Genomic DNA, 12,223 nt, shown 5'->3' on the forward strand with positions numbered 1-12,223 from the left:
GTTTTGAAGAACAAAAAATATATTTTACTGTTATTGAGTAAATAAACAACTTTTATGGATTATTTAAATTACTTTTATGGTGACCACGCACACGCATTTGCCCTTCATTGGTGTCATGATTCAATTTTATACACAGCAACATACGTATGCATTGGTTAAAATGTAAACATTGTAATTATAATCTTACATTCATTCACACTCATACACTACGGACAATTTAGCCTACCCAATTCACCTGTACTGCATGTCTTTGGACTGTGAGGGAAAACCGGAGCACCCGGAGGAAACCCACACGATCGCAGGGAGAACATTCAAACTCCACACAGAAACGCCAACTGAGCCGAGGCTCAAACCAGCGACCCAGTGACCTTCCTGCAGTAAGGCGAAAGCACTACCTACTGCCCCACTGTTTCGCCGGATATAATTTTTTAAACTGTAAAATATTATTGAAGGGAGACAGCTGGCGAGCCACAGGTTCCCTACCACTGTATTAAAGTTTGTTTTTTAAAGAAATACTGTTGATGTTATGCCAGTATGTTATCCTTTTTGCTTTTTTATTATTGTAAGGTGCTTTTTAAACAATGTTTTTGTTTTTCAGCTATGAACAAAAGGGTTATATGTGTTCACACAACAGAAATGTTTGGCAACCTAAAAAATGCTGAGAAAAACTTTTCAAAACAGTCAAAACAATACTGTTACCATCTTTGTATACTACAAAAACATGATTTTGTGAAAACACCAAAATGCATGAACTTGACAACAAAATTGTATAATAGAACCTTGGTTGCATTCCAGTTCAGTTTTTATACCCTCAACTCGCTAACTCCCCTCTATCTCATTCCCTCGAATGTGTATTATCATTAGCCCCTTTCACACAAACAGACCTTTCTGGAAAATTTCTGGAAAGGTCTGTATGTGTAAACAGGCCCTTTTTGAAAATATCGATAAATTCATTCTGGCAATTTTCCAGAAAGAGAAGTTGTGACATTACCGGTATTTTGCTGGAATGCTGCTCTGTGTGAACGCAGAAAGAAAATTGCAGAAAAAGAGCGTGTTCACGCTTAAACATGCTGATTAGAACATTTAGACACATTTACATCCATGCTGTTTAAGAAAAAAAATCCTTTGGATCTATTTCCAGACACATAAAGCTGCTATTTGTAAGTCAAAAAACGTTTCTATGTTCATTTATTAATGCCAACTGTGTAAAAAAAAATCATTGATAAAATGCTTATGATAAACTGCTGTTTGTTTACCTTCAAGCTCTGCTTCAGTTGCTTGACACATGTGCACACAAAGGAGTGCTCCAGGGAGTGCCAGCCAGCATATTATGTACATATCAACATGCGAAAGTGTTCCTCCGTATGTTTTCATTGATGTTCCATCCACAAAATTTGTAATGTAGTCAAGTGTGTAAACATTTAGTTGTAGTCCGGGCTTCTGCCTTTGGATGTCTCTGGATCAAAGCAGGTGCAAAGCTTTAAATAAAATTGAAACCATCAACAAATGCTAGACCCTTTTTATGTGTACAAATACAAGCGCAGTCATTAAGAGTTCGTTTCTGGTTAATGATGTCAGAATTTACCGGTATTTTGGAATAGATGTGTCAATGTTTTTTTCCGGAAAAATTCCAGAACATCCGTGCCATTGTGAACAGCGTTTTTTCTTAATTTACCGGTAAAATCGTTCTGGAAAATTTTCAGATATTTACCAGTATCACTGTGTGAAAGAATCTATAGATTGCGTTACTACACTGGCAACTACACTGTTGTGACACCACAATTGGATTGCATTCTGGAACATATAGGTGCTGTAGTGGACATATAAAAACCGACTTGCTTTCTCTGTCAAAATCAAGGCATCTCGAGTACGTCCATGTAAGCTACAAGTCTAAAGCTGCACTTTACAAAAAAAATTCACCAAAGAATCAGGTATCTGAGAAGAACTTCAGATAAACATATACAACAACATTACAATGAGAAAATCAGTGATGCCAGATTTTTTCCTTAGAATTTTTCCAGCCCAAACTATGGAAAGCTCTCCCAAACACACATAAAAATAGCCTAATAACTACAAAACCCACTTTAGGTACACACACTTGTTTTTTGTTAAATATTTAACATAAAATGCACATTCAAAACATCCAAACTGATCGCAAATCCACCTGAGGTTGTCAACCCGCTTAAGCAATTTTTCAAAACCTGCAATCAAATTCATAACCTGCAGAAAGACGTTCATCATCTGCCGTCATACAAAAGTAAACAAATAATAATTTAAGTAAAAATATTCTTATAAATAAATAAATAAGGCTGCACTGTGGCGCAGTGGTTAGCTTTGCAGGATGTCCCTCCAGGACTGGGTTTGGGCACCCCTGCTCAAAACAATCAAAACAATTGATTGCTATGGATTCACACCAGATGTGCAAATACCCTAATCCCCCTCCATCCAACTGGAGCCACTCTGCTAAGTAATACTCACGGTTCCAGATCAAATCAATCAAGGCAATTAGAAGCGCGTGCTAATTAGGAGCACAAAATATTGATTGTGCGCTTATAAAGTAAAGTGCGTCTTCCAAATGTGTAAATGTGCCCCTGTTGAGTACTCTGTAAACATAATTTACACAGCAGCAATCAGCGGTGAGATGTGGCAGGTGTGTTTGTCCTCTATGTCATTTTGACTGAGTACTATGCACCTTTTTATTTATAACTGTGTTTTAATTGATAGGTTTCACTTCCGGTTTGGGGAATAACGTTTCTTAAAAGTTACAAACCTTTACAGAACGTGAGGGGTGTTCCTAATGCATTCTCTTATGGTTATAAAATTACTGGTGGTCAATGCTTATTCACGGGGACAAAAACATCACTTCCGCTATGCTCATGAAATATTTGTGTCCGATATGGTCACACTCACAACCACAGCACATTTAAATGACACTAAATGAAATCGATATTTTGCTAAAGAACAAACAATACTAGCTGTGATGCATATAATATTACCTCGAACTGTGTTTTGTTCCTTCATATTTGCTACGTGTCTGTCTCAACTTCCTTTTCTGTACATTTATCCATGGCTTCACTACTGTATGGCATGGCCACAGATTTTAGGACATACAGCCTATTACTGGTGATCAGAAAACTTAAGCAAAAACAGTATTTAAAGAAAATACATTCTGGTGATCTGCTGAACCATAAAGTCTAATAATAACCTCCAATACTTTTCAAATGTGTATCTAAGTTATTCACAATCTTTTCCAAACAGCAGCGAAGCTCTCAGGGCATTTACAGTGAAGACCATCACTACCACACTGTACCTGAAGATGAAGCGTACATGATCACAGAAAGTGATGTAGATCTCAGGAATTGAAGACATCCACAATATTTATTTGTGTCATATACACAGCAGATCGCATATGGTGCTCACATGTTTCTGACACACAGACCCATGAGGGAAAGCATGAATACTGAAAACAGTTTCCAGGGCATTCCTGAACAGATCCTTCATCACAGTGATCTACAGTACGGGTGAGTGACAGTCTGTTAATCTAATTAGATTACAATCCAGCATTGAGCTATGCACGTTTGCATTGTTATGACAGTGAAAATCCCTCAAGCAGCAGCATACTTCATCATTTTGGGTTATGCAAATAAGAGTAACATATCGTTTAAAAGTTAAAGGGTTATTTCATTTGTTTAACCATGATTACAACAAAAATATTTTTTACTTAGCCTTTATAGCCTGTTGGTTAAGCACACTATTATCAATTACATCAGGATACATTTATGTAATGAAAAGTAGTTAAGTTTACTGACGCTACTGAAGCAACATAACATAATTCAGCTATTTCAGCACCACAGCAGATTGATAGCATAGTACAGTTCAGTCACAAAAATTGTGGCCGCATCACTGTGTGATGTCACATGGAACCTATGAATTTAACATTGCAGTGATGTTCCATAATGGTTGTTTTATGGTGCCGTAAGAATGCCACAGGGCGTCACAGTGGCGCAGAGGGTTGAACGATCGCCTCACAGCAAGAAGGTCGCTGGTTTGAGCCCCGGCTGGGTCAGTTGAGATGTCTGTGTGTAGTTTGCATGCACTCCCCATGTTCGCATGGGTTTCCTCTGGGTGCTCCGGTTTCCCCCACAGTCCAAAGATTTGCGCTATAGGTAAATTGAATAAACTAAATTGTCCGTTGTGTATGAGTGAATGAATGCATATGGGTGTTTCCCAGTGTTGGGTTGTGACTGGAAGGGTATCCACATAAAACATATGCTGGATAAGTTGGCGGTTCATTCCGTTGTGGCAACCCCTGATTAATAAAGTCGAAAAAGAAAACGAATGAATGAATGGTTGAAGAATGCTACAAAGAGAATGATATCAAAATGTTCCCATGTAGTCCTGTGTTGGTCACATAATAAAAGTCCTGATATGAATTAAAGTAATAATTCACCCAAAACTAAAAAATGTACTTTTTACTTTTAATTATTACTTTTATTTACCCTCTTCACTTGTCTTTTTTTCTGTTGAACACAAAAGGTGTTATTCTGAGAAATGTTGGAAACCTGTAACCATTGACTTGGGGTGTAAACAACATACTCCACATACTGTACACTTAATGTTTATTTTAATAAAAACTCAATATTACACGTTTTGAAGAAGTTGATGTTTTGCAACAAAGGATTAGGAAATACACCACAAATTCAGTCACTTTTTTAACCCAAAGATTTATAAAAACGTGTTCTCATCTTGTGAAGTACAAGAAGTACAATCAAAATGCTGCATCTGAGACGATAACAAGCCATAAGCTTCCTACTGATATGCCACAATGCTGTAGGTTTAAATAATTTATTTATCACGACAACCGACAAGCAAATAAAATAATCAGAATTAGATATGCAAATTGGGATGTTTGATGTCACTAGCGGGGAACAACTGTTTCATTAATAAAATCGTGTAAGCGAGGTTTATTTGCATTGTTGGGTTATTGGTTTGTGTGTAAACCAGGACGAGTGATTCACTAAGCTGATTTTTGTGAGTTCCATTTTATCGGCTTGAATGCAAATAGACCAAGCGTAGGTATTTGTGGTATATCTGCTAAGGCTGCCGCACAGCTGGAGGCTCCCGTTGTCCTTCCTCTGAGACTCCAGCACACGTGTCTTCTCCTCGAAGGACAGTAATGATGAGCAGGATGTTGTTGTCTTCCTCAGGGTTCAGTGGTTCCGCATCCGTCTTTTGCTTCTATGTGCCATGCCATCATTCCTGTTGGAGTCAACCATAACTGTTGTCTCAGAGGAGCTTTACAGCAGACTCCAGAGGAATTTTTGTGGTATTTTGATGCCCTTCACTGAGCTTTCCATTTCTTTTCAAGAACTGCACATGAAATGCCACACCTCGATGGGATTTGTGTAGAAGTATTTCACTCTTTAATGAGAAGATAATTGTCATTTTTGACCAGAACAAGTAGCTTGATGAACTTAGCTTGAACCTTTTTGTGATCATTGAAACTGTTGCCATACTACAATTAATGTCAATTTTAATGCAAGTTGATTTAAATGTGGCAGCTATACATTTGAAGGAAGAATTTGCATTTGAGAATGCATTAATGCAATCATAGATGGCCAAATTTCTTACCAAAAAAAAAAAAAAACAGTAATTTCCTACATAGATTGCATGTGGAAAGAAAGCTTAAAGGGCACCTATTTTACCCCTTTTTCAAGATTTAAGACAAAAGTCTTTTGTGTCTCCAGAATGTGCCTGTAAAGTTTCAGCTCAAAACACCTATCAGGTTATTCATTATGCCTTTCAGAATATTGGATTTTCTGCTTTGTACACATTGTAGCTCGTTTTATTACCTGTGCCTTTAATGCTAGTTCTCCCTGTCCACCGTTCCAACACAATTCATATGAATTCGTACGATCTAATTCGTACATTTTAGTATTATTTGCTCATCCCTCAATGACGGTTGGGTTTAGGGGTGGGGTTGGCCTCCTTTTTAAAATCGTACAATTTTAAACGACTGAACTCGTACAAATTTGTACAAATTAGCCACTAAACTGGCAAGATGTAAAATACTTACGTTTTTTTGTGAGATCAGGCTGACCATTCCCATGTGCCTGTCAGAGTGTACCTCAATCTCCGCCTTGACTATATCAGATAAACAGCACAGTGACAGACATGAAAGAAGCATATCTCACATAACGTTAATGATAAATACACGTTAGGATACACATTATTATTCACTGCTGCATGGATATCCATTATGTTAATGTATAAAATAAACCTGATTTAACGTCCACAAATGGGAGAATCTTCTTTTATAATTGTACTGACATGCAACTGTAGTCATAAAGTAAAAATGGTAAAATCGCTGTAATTCATTACAAAAATGCACTGTTTTAAAAACGTTTTAAATTTGTAAAATTCATTCTTGATCCCATTTGATGATGATTGATGAACACAAAGAGCTGAACAGATCTATTTAACCCTAGTTACTTTGCGCACGTCCTGTCTTATTGATATGATTTGCATTACTACAGGGACATGTTAATTTGCAGCTGTAAATCAATTTCAATATTCCAATTTACTATAAGTATATAATAAATGAATAATTAAATAAACAAATAAATCAAAAAGAAAAAAATACAATAAAACCTTTGCTACCAAAAAATGCCATTCCAAATAAATGCTGTTCTTTTTACGTTTGTACACATCAAAGACTCTTACATCACCTTTTAATGTATTAAAGTTGAAATGAAAATAGTAAAAATAGTTTTTATTTATGATTTTATTTATGTTTATTTATTTTATTTAATTTGTAATTATTTGTTGAATGTACTGACATCTTGTGCAAACTGGAGTGCTGAACATAAATTAATTGTGATTAATTGCATCCAAAATAAAAGTTTCTGTTGACATAACATATGTGTGTTTTATTTATATTTACTTTGTATATATGATACATAACAACAAAGCTATTCAGAACTACTTTGTTACAAAAATATTTACAAAATTTTGCATACATATAAATGTATAGTTGAAGTCTTTATTAGCCTAATAATTAGAATTATTAGCCCCCCTTTGAATTTGTTTTTCCTAAATGATGTTTAACAGAGCAAAGACATTTTCACAGTATGACTGGTATGTTCTTCTGGAGAAAGTCTTATTTGCTTTATTTCAGCTAGAATAAAAGCAGTTTTAAATTTTTTAGAAACAATTTAAAGGTCAAAATTATTAGCCTCTTTAAGCTATATATATATATATATTTTTTTTTGATAGTCTCATAGTAAACCATCGTTATACAATAACTTGTCTAATTACCCTAACCTGCCAAGTTAACCTAATTAACCTAGTTAAGCCTTTAAATGTCACTTTAAGCTGTATAAAAGTGTCTTGAAAAAAATCTAATAAAATATTATTTACTGTCATCACAGCAAAGATAAAATAAATTAGTTATTAGAAATGATAAGTTATTAAAACTATTACGTGTAGAGATGTGTTGGAAAAAAATCTTCTGTCCGTTAAATAGAAATTGGAATTAAACTTTCCCTGCACACACACAAAAAATCTTTCTAATCATTTGTAAATCTGTATACCTTTTTAATGTTGCTTTTTTTCTTGTGTTTCTGAATGATAGTGAGCAAGCCTGCTTTCATTTGCTGAAGGCTTTAAACGGCATAAACTCTGTGTCATACTCGATTGCTAAATGATTTAAAGTGCATCACACCACTCGCTTTTCTCCTGACAGCACTCCATTTGTCCTGTGGATAAGTAATACGTTGGGTTCATATCTTCAGTTTTTCCAGACTGACAGCACTTAATATGGTAGCTAACGTTGAGTAATGGAACTTTTTTTCCAGAGCCAGATGAGAAACAAAAAGAAATACACTATTGTAATGTGTTGTATATGTGCATGAGTGATCATTTGCTTTTATTTTTATTATATAAATGTGCTGACATCGTTTGCTTTGACCCTTACCTGGCAAAACTCTTAAAATAATCATAAATAAAGTACAAACTTTAATGTAGGTCAAGGCTAAAGTTGCATTTTTGTTCATTACTAATTGTATTTCCTTTTGTAATAATAATTTCCAGGCTCTACTGAAGTACTGCTGTGGAGCCCCTGTTGAAACCCCCTGCTGTATTACCATATTTCCAGTTTTAGAAGCTCGAATATTAGAAAATATACTGAAAACTGTAGGCAACCAGACACAAAGAAAGCAATTCAGAAATAATCTAAATGTTATGCTTTAAAGGGCTTTATAGGGCTTTTGTGTGTTTCTCTCTTATGTCTTATGCATTTTGTCTCTGAATCAAGATGAGCTTCAATCAAAAAAGTCTCAAATGGATAATATTTCATTCGCAATGCACAACTACTCATAAGAGAGATCACAATTTGATATGATTTTGAGAGACAAATGCTAGTCTTGAATACTCTTGAAATGGTTTCATGATTCATCCTTGTAAAATGCATTTATTTTTCATATACATTTATTTTCATGTTGTTTTCTCTTGAGGCAAATAGTTCTTGAAGTATTTCTTTAGCTCCAGTAAGCTCCTGAGGAAATGTGTCATGTTAAATGTAGCATCATTTGAGCCGATATGAAATATAAAGGAATAAGTCCAAGATTAGAGATGCCCAGTGACCTGGGATTAATCCACATATGATACATTTACTGTAACACATGTCTAAACCCGTTTTATTCTTCTCAGTGCATCTCAAGCTCATGTGTGTAGTACCTCATGCTGCAAACCTGTTGGAAAATGTTATGTAAATTGAAAATTCTTTTGTGCTGGGTTATTTCAGCAACCCCAAAAATATGGGAAACTGGTAATTTTTTCTTTCTTTTAAGTTTAACCCATTTGTGCCCAAATGGTCGAAATGGTTTCATGCATATTTAGCCTTGTTAATTGTGACCTACATGAACATGTTTTGGTGGGCAAATACTGTACGTTGTATGCACCTTTCAATGTAAGATTTAAATAGCAGGAGAACATTTGGCATTCTCAACAGATCAATTTATATTCATAAACACATTAATAAAATTGAAAAGTAGAAAACTATTTGATAAGAACCAAATTCAAATCCAATTTATAGTCAATTTAAAACAACATTTGGGTTTGTTCATATTTTACGTTTAAACTTATAAATTAAGTTTTGGTTGAAAAAACATATATACATATATATACAGCACTACCTACTGCGCCACAGCGTCGCCTATATAAATATGTATATGTATATGTATGTATATATGTATATATATATATATATATATATATATATATATATATATATATATATATATATATATATATATATATGTGTGTGTGTGTGTGTGTGTGTGTGTGTGTGTGTGTGTGTGTGTGTGTGTATGTGTATATATGTTTGCATGTTCTCCCTGCCTTCGTGTGGGTTTCCTCCGGGTGCTCCGGTTTCCCCCACAGTCCAAAGACATGCGGTACAGGTGAATTGGGTAGGCTAAATTGTCCGTAGTGTATGAGTGTGTGTGTGTGTGTGTGTGAGTGTGGATGTTTCCCAGAGATGGGTTGCGGTTGGAAGGGCATCTGCTGTGTAAAATCCTGCTGGATAAGTTGGCGGTTCATTCCGCTGTGGCGACCCCGGATTAATAAAGGGACTAAGCTGACAAGAAAATTAATTAATACATTAATATACATTAATATATATATATATATATATATATATATATATATATATATATATATATATATATATATATATAATTTTTTATTTTTTTTAAAAAGGTCAAAAGCCATTTTTTTTAATATATATTTTAACGTAACATTTTTGCAATTATTTGAGAGAACAGCAGCATGACAGGAAATGAGGTAGGAGAAAGAGTGGGGAATAAGATCAGGAAAGATCCATGAGCCGGGATTCAAGCTCGGGACACCCAGAGCACTGCTGCACTATATTTCAGCACTGGACAAAAGAACAGTTTCTATTATTTAGTTGTCTATATTCCGATGCAGAGTAGTTTTTAAAAAGTCAGATGCCTTGCAATTATTGATAGTGATCTGGCACTTATTTCTTAATTATCTGACAAACCCTCTGAAACTGGCAGCTAGAAAAACTTGTTTTTATTGAAAATCCCAACCTGCATTTTAATGTTTCAGGCTTCTTGCCTCATATTTTGCTCACTGTAAATGATCAGATTCAGATTATCTGCACACACATCTTTACTCAGCTAAACTCTGGCTCATTTCAATTTGATGGTATCAGTTTATCCAATTTCCTCCAAACACTCAAGAGAGCCAGAACAACTGCTCAATCACCCCTAGTAAACACGTATTTCCTTTCACACTCTAATTGTTACAATATTGCTCTTCCATTAGTGGCAGGTGCTTTTTACCAAGCCGTCATTCTTGCTTAAGTCTATTTGAAATATCCTCCCCCATTGTGATTCATCTCCTTCCTGTGGCAATAGAAATATAAAAGAGCGTTTGAAGGAGAAAGAGTGGCGAAAAGAGGTTGACCTGACCTCGTGGCCTGGAGGTGACTTGTTCTTTCTACCAAACGAGGGCAGCTTATTTCCCAGCCTCCCGCTGTCTGCTTCTGCACTCTCTGAAAGGACAAGAACCCTTCACGCATTCACAATTAGCCCAAGCAAACAACCCTCTAATTGACAAGCTTCCACCATAAGGAGTGAGACATGCTGACTTCTCAGGTCTAAGTTATTCAGAGATTTGACTAATTAGATCATTTGCACCACAAATTGCATCACACTGTTGCAAGCGGGGCAAATCACAGACAGCCATACTGAGAGAGCATCTAAAGGCGTCTCTTCACTTTTGCTTCAGCTTAAATGGATTTTAAAGGAGTTTAGATTAAGGACTTTGGGATTATATTGCATATATGTTTGCATCAAACAGTGTTAGACATATGCTAATACTCAATAATTCAAAATATTATAATAATGAACATCTATATTAATATTGTCGGCACAAATACTAATAATAATTATTATTTTTTTAATTCTCAGAGTGCTTTTTAAAGATATTCCCATTGTATTTGCAGTCATTTTATAAACAGCACCTAAATGCTTAATAAATGAGGCTATTTATTTGTAAACATTCACCTCTGGTCTATGATATTTAAAATTCTTTGACTATTCTAAGGCTATTGTACCTCTGTGCTTTGCAATAAGGTTCCATTTGTTACACATCAGTTCATTTAACTTCATTTGTTAATCTTAGGTGATGGTCATTTATTAGTTAATGGCAAATAACACATTAAAATCAATTAATGTTTTATGAAATATAGTTAATAACTAATCCAATTTAGTTGTGTTTGCTTTTATTATAGCTTTTTTTATTTCTTTACCTAGAGGCAAACATTTCGACAACTATAATGATGGCATGTAGTTCACATTAGTTCACAAAATGCACAAGCAGCATTGTATGTGTATATATATATATATATATATATATATATATATATATATATATATATATATATATATATATATATATATATATATATACTTGAAAAAACTTGCTGGATAAGTTTGTGGTTCATTAATAAAGGGACTAAGCTGACAAGAAAATTAATGAATATATATATATATATATATATATATATATATATATATATATATATATATATATATATATATATATATATATATATATATATATAGTTGTCAATCACAGACTTTTACATTCAGACAGGATTAGATTTTTAAGTGGGAACAAAATGGCAATTTTCTCTGGAATTAATGCAGAGGTTTTGTGAGAAAAAACACAGATTTGGCAAATTCAGACTAGAATAAAGTACATCAGCTGAGAAATGGTGTCCGAAAAGGTCTTTTGTTGACTGAAATCATAAGTTAAGGCTAATAAAAGCTAAAAACTGCTCTTGTACTAGTTATCATTCTTACATCGTTCAGCATACAGTAGCAGCAAAGCTGTTGTTTACCGTAACATTTTCCATTGTCTCTCTTTACACTCATAGACCTATGCAAATATCAGAAGCTTATTTTAAAATTTTAGAGCAAGAAAAAACTGCATACACCCAACACCCTTAAGATCCTTTTCAACTGAACGTTGCTGAGACTTTTATTTCAGTATGTTTATTTACTTCCAATTGAAATACTGAATATTGGAAGGGTGCAGGGCTTTTTGTGCATTATTCCCTTATAGCTATAGCTAATAAGAGAGACGTGGTTAAGAATATTGTGGCTGATATCATCAAACAAATATCAACAGA

General features: G+C 34.5%; 1 protein-coding gene across 5 annotated transcripts in view; it reads right to left on the reverse strand.

Moving 5' to 3' along the window:
- Positions 1-3,361: 3,361 nt before the first annotated feature.
- nek12 (NIMA-related kinase 12) overlaps positions 3,362-12,223 on the reverse strand; it is a 31,923-nt gene continuing 23,061 nt past the window's right edge. For 3 of the 5 annotated variants that reach the window (XM_073921405.1, XM_073921406.1, XM_073921402.1), the window contains exon 5: positions 9,794-10,579. The gene's annotated coding sequence lies outside the window, so the exon portion shown is untranslated. Of the gene's footprint in view, positions 4,310-4,497; positions 5,422-6,076; positions 6,145-9,793; positions 10,580-12,223 lie in introns of those variants that run through there. The other 2 variants (XR_012389511.1, XR_012389512.1) reach the window with 2 other exon arrangements.

The sequence above is a fragment of the Danio rerio genome, chromosome 14, assembly GCF_049306965.1.
Source record: "Danio rerio strain Tuebingen ecotype United States chromosome 14, GRCz12tu, whole genome shotgun sequence".
Lineage (NCBI taxonomy): Eukaryota > Metazoa > Chordata > Actinopteri > Cypriniformes > Danionidae > Danio > Danio rerio.